General features: G+C 47.7%; 1 protein-coding gene across 9 annotated transcripts in view; it reads right to left on the bottom strand.

Moving 5' to 3' along the window:
• Positions 1 to 18,356, bottom strand: part of ST3GAL4 (ST3 beta-galactoside alpha-2,3-sialyltransferase 4) — a 42,265-nt gene that overhangs the window by 11,842 nt on the left and 12,067 nt on the right. The window lies entirely within an intron of this gene.

The raw sequence follows: 18,356 nt of genomic DNA, 5'->3' as shown, positions 1-18,356 counted from the left end.
AGGGGTCTGGGAAGACCAGAGGAGCAGAAGCTCGTGGTGTACTTGCTGGGTCTGTGATCACAAGCGATCACTTATTCTTACTGTCCTCAGTTTTTTTGTTTTTTTTTTTCCAGAGTCTTGCTCTGTCACCCAGGCTGGAGTGTAGTGGTGCCATCAGCTCATGGCAACCTCCGCCTCCCAGGTTCAAGTGATTCTTGTGCCTCAACCTCCTGAGTAGCTGGGACTACAGGCATGTGTCACCACGCCCGGCTAATTTTTGTATTTTCAGTAGAGATGGGGTTTCTCATGTTGCCCAGGCTTGTCTTGAACTCCTGGCCTCAAGCGATGCACCCACCTTGGCATCGCAAAGTGCTGGGATTACAGGCGTGAGCCACCACGCCTGGCCATCACTGTCCTCAGTTCTGTAGGGTAAACCTGGAGCCCCTGTCTGCCTGCTGCCTACCTCTAGACTCTCCCACCTTCCCTCTTCGCCCCAAATCCTTCCACCTAGACACCAGATCCACCTCACCTTCACAGAATAGTCTCCGACCGACTCGTCTTTGCCCTGTGTCTCCCACCTCTCCTTCTCTATTCCCTGACTTATAAACATGCCCAAGCTTCTTTCTTCCTAAAAAAAAAAAAAAAAAAAAAAAAACCCTCTCTCTGCTCTTCAAGCTACCCCCGCATCTCCCTCATTCCCTCCAGTGATCAAACTTCTTCACCTGTACTACACTCTCACTTCCTACTCTATCCCCCGACCCCAACACCAGTCCTTCCACCCTTGTTTTTATTCTGAAATTGCTCTTGCTGAGGCCAGGGACCTTCTAACTGTCAAACCTAAGAAAGGTCTCTTGTCAGTCTCCACTGTGCTTGGAGGCCTTTGATGCTGTTGGCCATGACTTCTCCTTGGCTTCTAAGTCAAGGTCAAGATTCCCTCCAGGTTTTCCTCCTGACTCCCGGACGGTAGGCTCTGCTGCTGGGGCCCACCCTTTTTCTTTTTCTTTCTTTTTTTTTTTCTGAGAGGGAGTCTCCCTCTGTCACCCAGGCTGGAATGAAGTGGCACGATCCCACTGGAACCTCTGCCTTGCAGGTTCAAGTGATTCTTGTGCCTCCCAAGTAGCTGGGATTACAGGCACCCACCACCATGCCTGGCTAATTTTTGTATTTTTAGTAGAGACAGGGTTTCACTATGTTGGCCAAGCTGGTCTCAAACTCCTGACCTCACGGGATCCGCCCACCTCAGCCTCCCAAAGTGCTGAGATTACATGCGTGAGTCACCAAGGGTCCACCTTTTAAATGCTGGCATTCTCGGGGGCGCTGTCCTTGAACCTCTGCTTCTCCCCTGCTACACATTTTCACGGGACAAGTTCACTTGTTTTCAGAGGTTTAGCTACTATTCATACACTGATGATTTGAGCTCTTTATTTTCAGCGCTAATTTTTCTTCCACATCCCATCCTAATATTTCTAATATTCTAGCTGGATGATCTTAAATTCCTCAAATGGAAGATGTTCAAAGCTAGCCTCTCTCCTTGCTCCCAACCCCATATTATCAACCCAGTCTCCCAACACCTCCCTCTTTCACCCCCCTCCACCAAGGTTACTAAATATTATCAGTTATACCCCCATTTGCTCATATTCTAGCAAATGCTTGCTAAGCTCCTTACCACAGGCCTGGCATCATAGGTGAAACTGGGGATGCCAGATTTTACAAAACTCAGCCCCAGTGTGAAGGTCACATTGTCTAGACCCTCAGAAATACTTCAGAGTGCAGCCCTCCAGCTCCCCTTCCAGAGCCACAGCCTGGTTCCAGATCCCACCCCAAGTTACAGCTTCCTAACCGGTCTCTTCACCACAAGTGTTTCCTCACTCATGCCTCTTCTTCGAAACTGCCAACATGGTATCCTTCTAAGAAATGATACGGATCAAACCACCCTCTTGCTTCAATTGCTCCACATTCCTTACACGAAGCCAACGCTCCTTATCAGGTAACCAGGCCCCTTCAGTTTGTGGCCATGAGAATTGCAAATGCATCTCTTACCCTCCTCCCAAGCACACTAAGGGAGCCACCTTTTCCCTCCCACTGTAGCTGCCACATCCCTTTTCCACCTTTATTAAGGTGCCTGCTATGGTTTGAATGTGTCCCCCAAAGTCCACATGCTGCAACTCGATCCCCAGTGCAACAGTGTAGGTATGGCCTAATAAAAGGTGTTTAGATCATGGGGCTCTGCTCTCATGGATGGGTTAATGCCATTATTGTGGGATGGGGTTCCTTATAAAAGGCCAGTTAGGTCCCCTCTTGATCTGTCCTGCCATTCCACTTTCCACCATGGGATGGTGCAGCAAGAAGGCCCTTGCCAGAGCAGCCCCTTGATCTTGGACTTCCCAGCCTCCAGAACCATGAGCCAAATAAAATTCTATTAATTATAATGTACTCAATCTGCGGTATTCTGTTACAGCGGCACAAAACGTACCAAGACAGAAAATTGGTGCCAAGAAGTGGAGAGGGGAGGAGAAAGCAGGGGAGGGGAGGGGAAAGCAGGGGAGGGGAGAGGAAAGCAGGGGAGGGGAGAGGAAAGCAGGGGAGGGGAGGGAAAGGAAGAAAAGAGAGAGAGCAGAGAGGGAGGGAGGGAGGAAGCGAAGGAGGGAGGAAGGGAGACAGGCAATAAAGAGGGATTAGAAGATCTGTAGGGAAAGTCTGAAACTTCTTAGACTAAGTGGTTGTGATCAGAATGGTGGTAGAAATGTGGATGGTAAAGGGCATTCTGATGAGGTCTCTATATTTCAAGATTAAGGTACTGGAAACTGATGTAACAGTCAACCTTGTTATAAAGCAGCAAAGAATGTGGCTACATTGTGTCCAGGTCCTCAAACTGTATAGCAGGCGGAACTTAAGAGTGATAAACTAGGCTATTTGGTGGAAGAAATATCTAAGCAGCAAAGCATCTGGGTTGCTGTATAACTTATTTTAACTGTATACTTATTTTAACTGTAAAATTTGAGAAGAAATAAATAATTTAAAGATGAAATTTATAAAGAAAAGCAGGGTTGGGTGCAGTAGCTCACATCTGTAATCCCAGCACTTTGGGAGGCTGAGGTAGGTGGATCATTTGAGGTCAGGAGTTCGAGACCAGCCTGGCTGACATGATGAAACCCCGTCTCTAGTAAAAATACAAAAAAATTAGCTGGGCATGGTGGCACACACCTGAAATTCCAGCTATTAAAGGCTAAGGCAGGAGAATGGCTTGAACCTGGGAGACAGAAGTTGCGGTAAGCTGAGATCGTACCACTGAACTCCAGCCTGGGCAACAGAGGGAGACTCCATCTCAAAAAAAAAGAGAGAGAGAGAGAGAGAGAGAGAGAGAGAGAGAGGAATTTATAACAAAAAGCAAAACAGAACTTAGAGACTGGAAGGATTCTGAGACTGGCCCTGTAGTAGAGAAAGAACTTTCAGGAGAGGAAAGCAAGGGTGCAGGCATGTTACCATTTGATAGTTTGATAAGAATATTAGTATGGACCACTTGATAAGGAGATTAGTATTGGCCAGAGCCACTGTTTGATAGGAATATTAGTACAATAAGAATGAAGCCAGAGGCTATTCATCAAGAAAATGAGAATGATCCCAAAGGCACTGCAAAGATGACCTGTGATCACAGCCCCAGAGTGCCAAAATCCGAAGGAAGTAACTATATCAAAAGCTATGTCTTGGGAACCCTCAGGACCTGTGGCTCACTGTCCAGGGCCACCTCAAGTCTCTGCTCCCACATTTGGGCACAGTGCTCCTTGGCCTCCCCAGCTATGGCTCAAATGGGCCCAGATGCAGCTTGACCTGCCACTCTACAAGGTCCAAGTGGTGAGTCTTGGTGGCATCCACATGGTCCTAATGCCACTGGAGTACAGAATACAGGGGCTATGGGCCTGGCTCCTTCCAACTAGATTTCAAAGGATACTGCAGACAGCCTGGGGACCCAGGCAGAGACTTGTTGCAGGGGCAGAGCCACAACCAGGGAGCCCTCTGTAGGGCAATGCCCAGCAAAACTGTGGAGTCAGAGCTGCTCAGAGTCCCCAGGAAGCCTAGTGGAGCTGTGGGAGTAAGGCCGTCCTGACACCCCAGAACTGCAGAGCTACCAATGTGCAACAGCAACCTGGGGGAGATGCAGGCACAAGACTCCAACCTGTGAGAGCTGCTGCATGGAATGAGCCCAGCAAAGCCAGAGAAGCAGGGCTGCCGGAGGCCTTGGGGGCCCACGTCCCTACCCAAGTGTGTCTGGAAGACAGGACATGGAGTCGAAAAAGATTATTTGACAAGTTGGGATTTAGTATTATTTCCCCTGCTGGGTTTTTGGAGTTGTTTGGACCAGTTACCCCTTTCTTCTTGCCTATCTCTCCCTTTTGGAATGGAATATCTGTCCTATGCCTGTCCCATCACTGTACTTTGGAAGTAGACAACTTGCTTGATTTCACAGCCCATGACTGGAGGGGAATTTGCTTCAGAATGAACCATGCCTTGAGTTTCACCCACAGCTGACTTAGAGGAGACTGTGGACTTTGGACTTTTAATGTGGTGCTGAAACAAATAACAATTTGGGATTATAGGTAAGAAGCAAATGTATTCTGCATGTGACAAGGACACACATTTTGGGCACTGGGGCAGAATGCTATGGTTTGAATGTGTCCCTCAAAGTTCATGTGCTAGAAACTTGATCCTAAACGTAACAATGTTGTGAGGTGGGGTCTCGTAAGAGTAGGCCATGAGTGCTGTGGGAAGTCAGGGACCCCGAACGGAGGGACTGGTTGGAGCCATGGCAGAGGAACATAAATTGTGAAGATTTCATGGACATTTATCAGTTCCCAAATAATACTTTTATAATTTCTTGTGCCTGTCTTTAATCTCTTAATCCTGTTATCTTTTTTTTTTTTTTTGAGACGGAGTCTCGCTCTGCCGCCCAGGCTGGAGTGCAGTGGCCGGATCTCTGCTCACTGCAAGCTCCGCCTCCCGGGTTCACGCCATTCTCCTGCCTCAGCCTTCCGAGTAGCTGGGACTACAGGCGCCCGCCACCGCGCCCGGCTAGTTTTTTTTTTTTTTTTGTATTTTTTAGTAGAGACGGGGTTTCACCATGTTAGCCAGGATGGTCTCGATCTCCTGACCTCGTGATCCGCCCGTCTCGGCCTCCCAAAGTGCTGGGATTACAGGCTTGAGCCACCGCGCCCGGCCAATCCTGTTATCTTTGTAAGCTGAGGATGTACGTCACCTCTGGACCACTGTGATAACTGTGTTAACTGTATAAATTGATTGTAAAACATGTGTGTTTGAACAATATGAAATCAGTGCACCTTGAAAAAGAACAGAATAGCAGCGATTTTTAGGGAACAAGGGAAGACAACCACAAGGTCTGACTGCCTGCGGGGTCGGGCAAAAAGAGCCATATTTTTCTTCTTGCAGAGAGCCTATAAACGGATGTGCAAGTAGGAGAGATATCACTAAATTCTTTTCCTAGCAAGGAATATTAATATTAATTCTCTGGGAAAGGAATGCATTCCTGGGGGGAGGTCTATAAACAGCCACTCCAGAAATGTCTGTCTTACGTGGTTGAGATAAGGACTGAGATACACCCTGGTCTCCTGCAGTACCCTCAGGCTTATTAGGGTGGGGAAAAACTCTGCCCTGGTAAATTTGTGGTCAGACAAATTAGCAGCATTTGTGGTCAGTTCTCTGCTCTTAAACCCTGTTTTCTGTTAAGATGTTTATCAAGACAATATGTGCACCACTGAACATAGACCCTTATCAGCAATTCTGCTTTTGCCCTTAGCCTTGTGATCTTTGTTGAACACTTATCAGTAGTTCTGCTTTTGCCCTTGGTCCTGTTCCCTCAGAAGCATGTAATGTTTATTAGACCCTTATTAGTTCTGTTTTTTGCCCTTTGAAGCATGTGATCTTTGTATGTACTCCCTGTTCTTACACCCTCTCCCCTTTTGAAACCTTTAATAAAAACTGGTTGATCTGAGACTCAGGTGGGTATGATGGCCCTATCGGTATGTGATGTCACCCCTGGCGGCACAGCTGTAAAATTCCTCTCTTTATACTGTCTCTATTTCTCAGCCAGCCAATGCTTATGGAAAATAGAAAGAACCTATGTTGAAATATTGTGGGTGGGTTCCCCCAATACTTGAGGGCTCTGTTCTTTTTTTTTTTTTTTTTTTTGAGACGGAGTCTCGCTCTGTAGCCCGGGCTGGAGTGCAGTGGCCGGATCTCAGCTCACTGCAAGCTCCGCCTCCCGGGTTCACGCCATTCTCCTGCCTCAGCCTCCCGAGTAGCTGGGACTACAGGCGCCCGCCACCTCGCCCGGCTAGTTTTTCGTATTTTTTAGTAGAGATGGGGTTTCACGGTGTTCGCCAGGATGGTCTCGATCTCCTGACCTTGTGATCCGCCCATCTCGGCCTCCCAAAGTGCTGGGATTACAGGCTTGAGCCACCGCGCCCGGCCCGGCTCTGTTCTAATGAATGGGTTAAGGGCTCTGTTCTCATGAATGGGTTAATGCCATTATTATGGGAGTGGGTTCCTTATAAAAGGACAATTATACCCCTTCCTGTTCTCTCTCTCCACCTTGCCCTTCTTCCATCTACCATGAGATGATGCAGCAAGAAGACCCTCACCAGATGTGGCCTGTAGATCTTGGACATCCCAGCCTCTGGAACTGTGAGGCAAATAAACTTCTGCTCCTTATAAATTACCTACTTGGTGGTAATGGCAGCACAAAACAGACTAAGATAACATCCTAACCCTCCACATCCCGCTCACTGAGACCATCCCACTCTGGCAACATCTGGCTCAAATGGTTCCTCTCCTATGAAGGCTTGACCTATACTTCCAAATGACTGATGTTTTGGTTCCCATGAAACATTGTTTATACCTTAATTTCAGCACTTAGAGATAACATAATTTTATATTATATGAGGTTTTTGCCCACTATCCCATGACCTCTGAGATTGGAGACATTTTTATGCCAAGAGCCCACCAGAGTAAGTGTACTATAGAATATGCTTTATGGTATAATGTAATTTTGTGTTATATAATTCTGTGCTTTCCTAGCTTGCCTAAATGACCTCTGTGGTCAGGAACTTTTTTGAATCTGCAGATTCCATTAAACTGCCAAGTATGTAGCAGATGTTTTATAAACATCTGACAAATAAGTAATAACATGTGAATAAAGATGTATTCCATGTTCCGTTAACAACTGAAATGTACTGCACGCTCTAAACGCGAAACCAGGATCTCTCAATCTCTGCACCACTGACTTTGGGGGCCAGACAGTTCATTGTTGCGGGGTCTGTCTTGTGTATTATGGGATGTTTAGCAGTCATCTCTGGCCTCTACCCGCTAGACACCAGTAGGAAATCCCTCTTCTCAGGTGTGACAAAATGTTTCCAGACATTTCCAAATGCTGAGGACCACTGTGCTAGATGTTTCTAAGGGCCGTGCAAGTATTAAATAAGATCTCAACCCGGTGGGTTCAACATGATAATTACCTCCATTGTAGAGCCAGGGAACTAAGGTGAGAAAGGGGTCAGTAACGGGCACAGTTGTACAGCTCGTGAGGAGTGGAGCTGGGGCTGGAATTCTGGCTCCTTCACCCAGAGCCCCCATATCCTGTGGCTTCTAAAACCATCCTGTGCAGACTGGCTCCCTAGCCTCCATGATCCCTGGGATGTACACCCTGCCCTATACAGCAATTAGGGGAAGGGGCTTCGAGCACATCCAAGTCCTTCAAAGTCTCCACACAGTGATGAAGAGCCTGTCGAGCCCCTTCTCAGCCACGCCTCCACACGAGACACAGTCTCTAGCCCCCACAGCTCAGGTGCTCTCTGGAAGCTCTGAGTGCGTGTTCAAGGCACACAGCTGTATTTGTGGGATCACTAATGCCTGCCAGCTGGACACCAGACTTCCATGAATCTGACCATTTTTTGCAGCCACATCCCACCACTGGCACGGACTCACTCTCTCCACTATAGGCCAGGTCTCCAGGGCTACAGACTCCTCTGGCTTCCCTGCTAAACCTCAGGGCCGGTCTAAGCTGTACCTGCTTCCACACATTCCACAGCCTGTCCAGGAGTGAGTCTCTACTGTGTCTGCCAACCCACAGCGATTCCTCTTGGCTTAGTGTCCACTGCCCACGTTCTACAGGGGACTCAAGCTGGACTGTGCAGTTAAAGTCATTAATACAACTGCCAGGTACAGTGAGAGCAGGGTACAGGCTGGGGAGTTCTCCCACAGGGTTAAAACCACCCAATCAACACTTGAATACAGATGGTCCACTAATTGCAAGTACCCAGAACAGACCGGTCATCTGTAAAACTCCTCCTCAGCTCCAAAACCTCCATGGGCTCCTCTTCTCACTCACGGGTAGAGTCCGGGTCCTTGCTCTGACCCACAGAGACACATGAGGTCTACTGGCCAGCACCTCCTCCCTCCTTGCCCAAATCCTCCCAACGCAGGCTGCCTGCATTAGTCTGTTTTCATGCTGCTGATAAAGACATGCCCGAAACTGGGGAATTTATAAAGAAAAAGACGTTTAATAGACTCCCAGTTCCACGTGGCTGGGGAGGCCTCACAATCATGACAGAAGAAAAAAGGTACATCTTACATGGCAGCAGNAGCAACAACTCTCCACACCCAACACTGCAGGTCCCCTCCCCTGCTTGCAAAAATGCTTCTCTTGTTTTGTTTGCTGCTTTATCACCCGTGTCGACAACAGTGCCCGGCACCCAGTGGGCTCTCAATACAAACATGTTGAATTAATAAATGGATCTGTTCATCGGATGGCATCGCCCCAGTGACGGTGGAACAGAATGGAAGAGGCAGTGACAGCAGGTCAGATATCCTTTGGCCCCTGTGGCACAGCCCCTGGCTGGACACTGCAGCCTCACCCCATCATTGAACACTGTGATCACAGCACGCCTGGGCACGGGGAGGCTTCCTGGCTCATAGAGTTGGCAGAGAGCACAGTGAGTAACTGACCGGCTAACTGCCTCAGGGCCACGCATGGGAGGATGGAAATATCTCTCAGGCTGTCTGACCTTTGAGGGAAAGGAGCCAGCCAGGCTTCCACCTACAGAAAAAGGCCCTCTCTGTTCCCACCCTCGGGCTCCACAGGCTACCCCCGCATCCGCCGCTGCAGCCTGGCTCTGCAGACTGCTGTATAGAAACATTGTATCACCCGTTTATCAGCTGCCAGTCACAAGACACCAACCACTTGAAAATCATACCCAGGGCAGGGCCCCATGGCTCATGCCCGTAATCCCAGCACTTTGGGAGGCCGAGGAGGGCAGATTGCTTGAGGTCAGGAGTTCAAGACCAGCCTGGGCAACATGGTGAAACCCCATCTGTACAAAAAATACAAAAATCAGGTAGGCATGGTGGCATGTGCCTGTAATCCCAACTACTTCAGAGGCTGAGGTGGGATGATCATTTGAGCCCGGTAGGTGGAGGCTGCAGTGAGCTGAGATCAGGCCACTACACTCCAGACCAAGTGAGATCCTATCTCAAACAAAAAGAAAAGAAAAAAGAAAATCATATCCTGGTGTCTGTCTTGGAGGGGCAGAGGCTTTCAATTCCCTTCTCAGGGTGAAAAAGCTGAAGCCAGTGTGACGAGGTGGGAGACAAGAGAGCAGGGCCAGGCTCAGGATACAGAAGAAATCCAGGGCCTGTGTGGACCTGCCCCAGGTCCTGGTCAGGGGCTCCCGGGCACTCCTTCCTCCCAGGAGAAGCAACGCACCCACCCCAAGGATCTAAAGCCAAGGGTTCTGGTGTCTGGGGCTGGAATCTGGCTTCCCACCAGCACAGCCAGTGCCCTGCTTCCAGCACAGCCAGTGCCCTGCCTCGCTGACCCCAGATGCCTGTCGTGAGAATGGTGGACTGCACCAGCCCCATCACGTCCCACTTGGTCACCCCAGCCCCAGGTGGCCACTGAGTATTTGCAATGGGGCCAGTCCACACTGACATGTGCTTTAAGTGGAAAATACACACTGGAGTGCACAGATTTAGTACCAAAAAAAAAAAAAGAATAAAATATCACCTTTATTATTTTATACTCATCCCATGTTGAAATGCCAAGATTTTGGCTATATTGGGTTAAAATATTAAAATGAATTTCACCTATTGATTTTTACTTTTTAAAACCATGGCTAAATTTAAATGTTTTAAAAGTAATTTAAAATTACATGTGGCTTATATTTCTGGCTCCCATTCTATTTTGACTGGACACTGTTGGGCTAGAAAATCTCCAGGATTCCTACTAGCTCACACTTCCTATGACCCAAAGACAGTGGTGTTCACCCTCAAGTGCCTGCTGGAAGCACCAGGAGAGTTTGTTAAGCTTCATCGGTTCCCAAGGCTCCATTTCAGAAAGTCTAAATTAGGAGGGCTGACATGTCTGTGGGGGTGTCCCTCTCATTCTGACTTGCAGTCAAAGCACATCAAAGTCAAAAAGACCTCATTCTTCCCCCTGCCTCCATCCCCCTCCTCCCGGGCCATCTGGTCCCTGGGTATGGAAACACATTCAAGGTGACACTGCTCCCCGCCCCAGCCTACACAATCACCTCTACCCTGCCTAAACCCAACCTCTTCCTGATCCCCGGATATGTCACCCCAGTGCCTGCAAGGGGCAGGTCACCCAGCTACCCACCTCACATACCCTGCCAGAGACCGCACAGTTGGGCAGCCATGTTTGAGTTATCAAGCAGGTCAGATGAAACTGGTTCACCTGAGCCTTCTCTCTTCTGGCCAAGACCTGTGCCCTAGGCACTGGCTACTGAGACTAAACCCTGTCTCTGCCACTTGCAAGGCATGTGACTGCAGACCCTGCCCCATGTCTACGAAAGTAAAAATACAATTAGCTGGGTGTAGTGGCACACACCTGTAGTCCTAGATACAGGAGGACCCCCTGAGTCCATGAGATCGAGGCTGCAGTGAGCTATGATCGACCCCTGCACTCCAGCCTGGGTGACAGAGGGAAACCCTGTCTCAAAAAAAAAAAAAAACAGGAGTTGGTCATGTTATAAATGTTGAGAGATCTGGAATCAGTGGTTGGGACCCAAGCCCAGACCTTTCTTCCGGCCTCCTCTCCTCCCAGCCACAGTTTTCTCCCTGCATGGGGTTCAGACTACCCGGTCCAGAGAAGCCTCCTCACTCCCCACATCCAGCTCTGTCACATCCTGCTGCTTTATTTTCTTTGAGGCAGTTAAACCATACTGTTCCAAGTATCAATTAGACTGCACACTCCGAGCAAGCAGGGACTTCTTATGTCCCATAGTATCTCCAGCACTAAATTTAATGCCTGACACATGGTAGATAATTGACAAATATTTAAATGAATGGAGGTCTGAATTCATCAGCAAACAATAAGATGACTGTGAGCAGAAAGTTTCATCAAGTTAAAACATGCCAGGTTTATTTTGAAAAGACCTGGGCATCTAAGGCACAAGGGGCTTGCTAGAAGCTTATACTGGAAGCTGGCAGAGCCAGCACACTTTCTGCCAAATGCATGTCGACGAGCTCACAAGGACCCCCTTTTTCCCCAGGCAAATGATGTGGTTTCTGCAGAACTGGGGTTGTCATGTCCAACTGATCTTAACCACTTACCAGTTCCATGTCTGCTGCCCCACATCACTGATATCAGACAATAAACTCCGTGCAGTCCCAGGAGAGCTGAAGGCTTGAGGACACCCTAATACCAGGAAATCTCCTTCCTCCCTACTTATTTCCCCCTAAAGAGGGTCAACCTGAGATGAAACCCCAGGACCAAGCCCCAGGAAGCGTAAGGTATGTGTGGCCTCCAGGGGCCACTGAAAAGGGGTACGGACTCAGACCCATGGGCCATTCCAGTCACTGGCCAGGTGACCTTGACAATCTCAAAAGCTTCAGATTCCTCATCTGTAAATTAGGGTAACTGCCTTCAGGTCAGTGGTGTTAAGGAAAATAATTGTGCGTGTGTATATATATGTGTGTGCGTGTGTGTGTATATTGTGTGTATATGTGTATATATATGTGTATATATAAACACATGACCAAGTTATCACAAGTGTTCTGAGCCTCAAAACACACCCCAGTATTTCAACTTCACAACATTAGGTATGGGCCAAACACAGAGCAAGAACTCTGTATCTGGAAGGTGTCAGTGACACTGGGTTCTGCCCTCCCCAGACACATGGCAGCCCTTCTCCATTCAAGCACTGGCCCAGCCCAACAAAGAGAGAGATCCACTGGCCCCACCACGACCCCAACCACACTCAGCTCCTCCTCCTGGCTGCTGGGTCCACACCATATGCTACACAGGACCTTGCGGCAGCCAGGGAGGCAAGGAGAGGCACTGCCACCCAGGCTCTGCCCTGCACTGAATGCAGATCCACCTACTGAGCCAGACTCAAGGGCTCATTGCTGGGGTTAGGTGGGAGAAGGAGTGAGGAAAAGGAAGGAGACCACATTGGGGAAGTCACACTCTGTCTTTCTAAGTGCCGCACCTCCTAGAGTCAGCACCCAAGCCCCTGATTAATCGCTCTCCAAAGCAGCACCCCCACTCCAGAATAGACCTTTTCAGAGCTGTTCTACCACTCAGCAGGCACAGGGTTGCTAAGTTCTCAAGACATCATGCTTTGAGTAAGTCAGGCATAATGCACGTAATCAACAAATACTTGAATATATCAGCACTCCCATAAAACAACAACAACAAAAACAAGTGAGCAAAGGGAAAAGCAAGGGACAGGACAGGATCAAGCAACTGCACTTCTGGGTATGTTCCCAAAATATTTGAAACCAGGATGTCAAAGAGGTATCTGTACACCCATGTTCATAGCAGCATTATTGACTTCGCAATAGCTAATGTGGAGGCAATCCCCCAAGTGTCCATCAGTGGATGAACAGATCAACAAAATGTGGTCTGTGCATACAATGGAATATTATCCAGCCTGAAGAAAGGAAATTCTGCTACCAGTATGGATCAACCTTGAAGGTACTATGCAAAGTGAAATAAGCCGGTCTCGAAAAGACAAGTCCTGTATCATTCCACTTATAAGAGATACTCAAAGTAGTCAAACTCATAGACGCAGAAAGCAGAATGGTGGCTGCCAAGGGCTGTGGGGAGATGGAAAGGAGGAGTTTTTGACTAGTGGGTAGGATGTTTCAGTTTGGCAAGATGAAGAGGGTTCTGGAGATGGATGGTGGGATGGTAGCACATTCTGAAAGTGCTTAATGAAAACTGAACTATACACACAAAAACAGTTAAGATGGTAAATATAACCTTGTGCTTGTGCATTTTACCATAACAACTACCAAAACAATCAAAGGAATAAAAAAAAAAAGAAAAAGCAAAGAACACAAAAAGGCAATTCACAGATTTAATCTGAACACTTGATGGACATATGAAAAGATGCTGCAGCTCACTCATGACCAGGGAATACAGACTAAAACCAAGGATCATTTCCACATTGCTGGTAGAAGTACAAATTGACACAAAGGCTTAGAGGAGCACTTCACAATATTGAGTGACGCTGAAGATGTGCATATTTTACGATCTGGTAATTTCATTTTGAAGTACAGAAGTACAACCCACTCCAGGATATTTATTAGGCAGTGCTGCAATAGCAAAAAAAAACTGGAAACAACTATCATCAGTATAGCCATGGCTAGATACACTGTGCTACATTCATGAAACTGAATACTATATAGCCATGTAAACTGAAGAAATCAATCCATATGGGTCAACTGGGATAAACCTCAAGATATAAAATTAACTTTTTAAAGTCATGCCTGTAATCCCAGTACTTTGGGAGGCCAAGGCAGGAGGATTGCTTGAGCCCAAGAGTTTGAGACCAGCCTTGATAACATAGCAAGATTTCATCTTTATTTAAAAAATAAAAAACAAAATAAACAACTTAGCTGGGCTTGGTGGCTTATGACTGTCACCATCCCAGTTCCTCAGGAGACTGAGGTGGGAGGATCACTTGAGCCCAGGAGATGGGAGGTGGCAGTGAGCTACGATCACGCCACTGTACTCCAGTCTGGGTGACAGAGCAAGATCCTATCATAAAACAATAAAAGTAAAAACTTATGTTAAAAGGTGTTGTAAAAACAAAGTATGAGTCCAAAACAACACTATTTATGTGTATAAACAGTGTGTGCTTGTGTGTATGATGAAAGAATAAAATATAGGTACACACCCAACTTTAAGTGATAATTATATTCTGGGGAGATTGGGAAGAATAGAAGAGGTCACGGGGCATGTCTTTGGTTCTATACTTGTAATACTTTATTTTTTAAAGGAGAAAAATCTAACATCATATGAGAGACAATATTCCCATTTGTTCAACCTGGCAGATTATCACACGCAAGTCTGTTACATTAATATTTATATAGATGAAATATTTTCATAATAGAGATAGTGAAGAAATATAAATTGAGAAGCTAAACAAAGAAAGATGAATATATTCATCTACATAAAATTTAAGTGAGACAGCAAGTGCACAAGAGAGAGGGAGGAGTAGAGAGAAGACAAATGAAACACTTAAAAGACAACCGAGGCCCGGCACGGTGGCTCATGCCTGTAATCCCAGCACTGTGGGAGGCCAAGGCGGGTGGATCACCTGTCAGGAGTTAGCGACCAATCTGGCCAACATGGTGAAACCCCGTCTCTACTAAAAATACAAAAATTAGCCAGGCGTGGTGGTGCGCACCTGTAATCCCAGCTACTCAAGAGGCTGAGGCTGGAGAATTGCCTGAACCCAGGAGGTGGAGGTTGCAGTGAGTCAAGATCGTGTCATTGCACTCCAGCCTGGGCAACAAGAGCAAAACTCCTTCTCAAAAAAAAAAAAAAAAAAAAAAAAAAGACAACTGAAAAACTAAAGTACATTTGCAACCTATACATATCAGTAAATTCCATGAGCCTATAACATGTTCACGTAAATTAGAAAGAAAAACAAAACAAGAAACCTAATTTAAAAATAGGCAAAGGGCTGGGCGCAGTGGCTCACGCCTGTTATCCCAGCACTCTGGAAGGCCAAGGTGGGTGGATGATTTGAGATAAGGAGTTCGAGATCAGCCTGGCCAACATGGTGAAACCTCCGCCTCTACTAAAAATACAAAAATGAGGCAGGCCCACGTGGTGGTGGGTGCCTGTAATCCCAGCTACTTAGGAGGCTGGTAGGCTGGAGAATTGCTTGAACCCAGAAGGTGGAGGGTGCAGTGAGCCGGGAGTGAGCCACTTCATTCCAGCCTGGGAGACAGAGCGAGACTGTCTCAAAAAAAATAAAGTAAAATAAAATAGGCAAAGAACATGAATATTTACCTTAATGTAAAGAAATGAATGGCAAATAAGAAACTATGGTCATCTACATCTACAAATTCCAACGTGACGGAGACATCGTATTTCACTCATCATAACAGCAAAACACAAGGGGCCTGAGCTCTCACGGATGTACAAGGAAGGAAAAACTAGGGCCACCTCGCGGAGGGAATTTGGCCCATGGCCAGAACTTCATTCTAAAAAGTTTCCTATGTTTGCACAGAGACTTGTCTATCAAGATCTTCAACAGCACTTTTTCTAAGAGCTTAAGATGGAAAGAACTTGAAATCTACTCACAGACAAGGAAGCACTACGAAGCTGTGAAAAAGAGGGTGCAAACCTATGCAAAGTGCTGGTATCATCTAATCTCCAAAACATAGTATCCATAGTATCAAAACGTAAGATGGGTGCAAAACAATGATATCCATATCTCCAAATGCACTTTCACAAAACAGTTACATGCATACCCAGATATGTCTGTACACGAATAGGTTTCCTCAGAAGGATGCAAAACAAAGGCTATGGCCTCTCAAGAGAAAAGTCCTGGGGACCAGAGGTCTGGAATGAGAGTGACTTATGCTCATATTCCCATCTGTACTGTTTACCTTTATAATTTTTTTTTTTTTTTTTTTTGGAGATAGAGTCTTGCTCTGTAGCCCAGACTGAAGAGCAGAGGCCCAATCTCAGCTCACTGCAGCCACCCACCAGGCTGAAGTAACCCTTCCACCTCAGCCTCGCCAGTGGCTGGGACCACACGCACATACCACCACGACCAGCTGGTTTTGGAAATTTTGGAGAGCTGGGGTCTCACCACGTAGAACGGGCTGGTCTCAAACTCTTGGGCTCAACTGACACACCTGCCTCTGCCTCCCAAAATGTGGAGATTAAAGGTATGAGCCATCACACCTGGCCTGCTTACCTTTTTCAAACGGGTGACTGTGATATCCTTTCAAATAAAATTTGATTTAAAAAAGAGAGGAAGAAAAAAAAATACTGAAATCTCACAGTTGGAGGTGAATTCTGGACCAACCATCACTGCTGTGAGTGAGTGCGAACGACCTTTCCACGTCTCAGGTTTTCTTCTGGGTAAATGGGATTTTAAAAAAGGCACTATCTTGAAGGGAGGTTATATGAGCCAATGACGTAGCTCCAAAGACAATCACTGAAATGGAAGCAGCCGATCTCAGACCCTAGAACACGCATCCCCTGCGCCTCTCACTGACAGGCCCTACTTGCCTACCTGTTGCCTACCCTGAAGACAGAAACAGCAGTGGCAGAGCACCAGCCACAGCACGCACCCTGGGCAATCACGGCCTGGCCAGGGTGGCAAGTGAGGCTGGGCTGCAGCCCTCCCCCTGCTTGCCAAACTGTATGCTCTGGCGCAGGGCTTCTCCAACGGGGCGCAGGGTTTGCGCGGGGGTAAGGTGCATTCCCTTTCCTAATCTACAGGAAAGTGTTGGAGAGATTAGCAGCAACACCATTCAGAGCAGCTAACTTCCTCCTCTCTTCTCCAAGTTAAAACAGCACAGTGCAAAGATCTGGGTGTGCACAGACCTGGGAGTCGCCAGAAGCACCCCAGGGGAAGCTGGCAGAGCTACCCATCAGTGTTTGTCTTTCTCCATGTCATTTCCCCTGTACTCACAAGGATATCCTTCTCATGAGCAGGTGTGGCTTCTGCAGAGCTGACTCCAGCCACTTTTTGTCCAGCTGTACCTACTTCCTAAGTCCGGGACAGCTGGCCAGCCCTCTCTAAAGTGAGGTCACCCACAGGACTAACCTGTGTGGTCCCAGGAGAGCCACAGAGGTCACATCACTCCTTCCCTACTTGCTCCACAGAAGGGCTAGTGGAATAATACCCCTGTCCCAGCGCAGGCTGGGGACCCTAAGGCCTCCCCAGACCATGAGGCTGGACAGGTCAGCAGAAACAGAAGCCACAAGGCCTGCCGGCCGAATGAAAGCAGGGAGGGCACTGACTCCAGTACCATGGCAGGAGAGAAACAGGGTGACACGCCTGCACTCATGGCATTCATCCTCGGGGGACACAGACAGACAGCAAACAGGATATGGTGGAGATGACGGGACAATGACAACCACAGGACCACTAACACAGGGCATGGGGGCAGAGAGTAAGGGCCAGCCCTTAGCCACTAGGGGGTTAGAACCATGTCTCTGAGGAGCTGGCTATAAACCGGAGGCCTACATGAAAGGCAGCCATGGGAAGATGGGGTAGGCAACAGAAGGTTCCAGACTGAGAAGTGCCCAAGACCACCCTGAGCTTGTTGGGTGCAAGGCAGGGAGTCCCATGCAATGGCAGACAGCCAGGAAGGAGAGGGAGTGCCAGGGAGGCCACGGGGACACATGGTATAGATGTCACAGGCCACCCTAACAGCTAAGATTCTACATTTGGGTGTCATGAATGTCACCGGAGGGCATTAATAACAAAGAGTGACACCACTGGATTCACTTTTTTTGTTGAGACGAGGTCTCACTATGTTGTTCAGGGTGGCCTCAAACTCCTGGGCTCAAGGGATCCTCCCACCTCAGCCTCCCAAAGTGCTGAAACTACAGGCCTGAGCCACCACGTCCTGTCCTGAATTGACTTTTAGATCATCCCTGGGGCTGTGCTGCAGCTGCTGTGCATAATCTCACTCTAGCTTTCAACCAATTGATGGGGGAGTACTCTTTCATTCTCATTTACAGATGGGGAAACTGAGGCACAGAGGGACTACATCAACGGTCCTAAGACCAGACAGCTTGAAAATAGTGGAACCAGGATCTAAAATTCAGCCAGAACTACTTTTAATCCCTATGCACCCATGAAATTTGGGATGAGCCCTCTGGAGCTCAGAAACTGACCAGGTGACCCGGACCAGGTACTTAACCTCTCAGAGCCTCGGAGTCCTCGTCTTTTAAATGCAGATAACAGCAGCAAGTCCTCAAAGGTGTCCTGAGTCTCAAAACATATCCTGGTATTTAACGTCTGCAGCTTCAGCAGGGGCTGGGCACAGAGCAAGCACTCAGGACCTGGAAGGTGCCAGCGACACCT

Source organism: Theropithecus gelada, chromosome 14, assembly GCF_003255815.1.
Source record: "Theropithecus gelada isolate Dixy chromosome 14, Tgel_1.0, whole genome shotgun sequence".
Taxonomy (NCBI): domain Eukaryota; kingdom Metazoa; phylum Chordata; class Mammalia; order Primates; family Cercopithecidae; genus Theropithecus; species Theropithecus gelada.
This window is presented reverse-complemented; position numbering and strand designations above follow the sequence as displayed.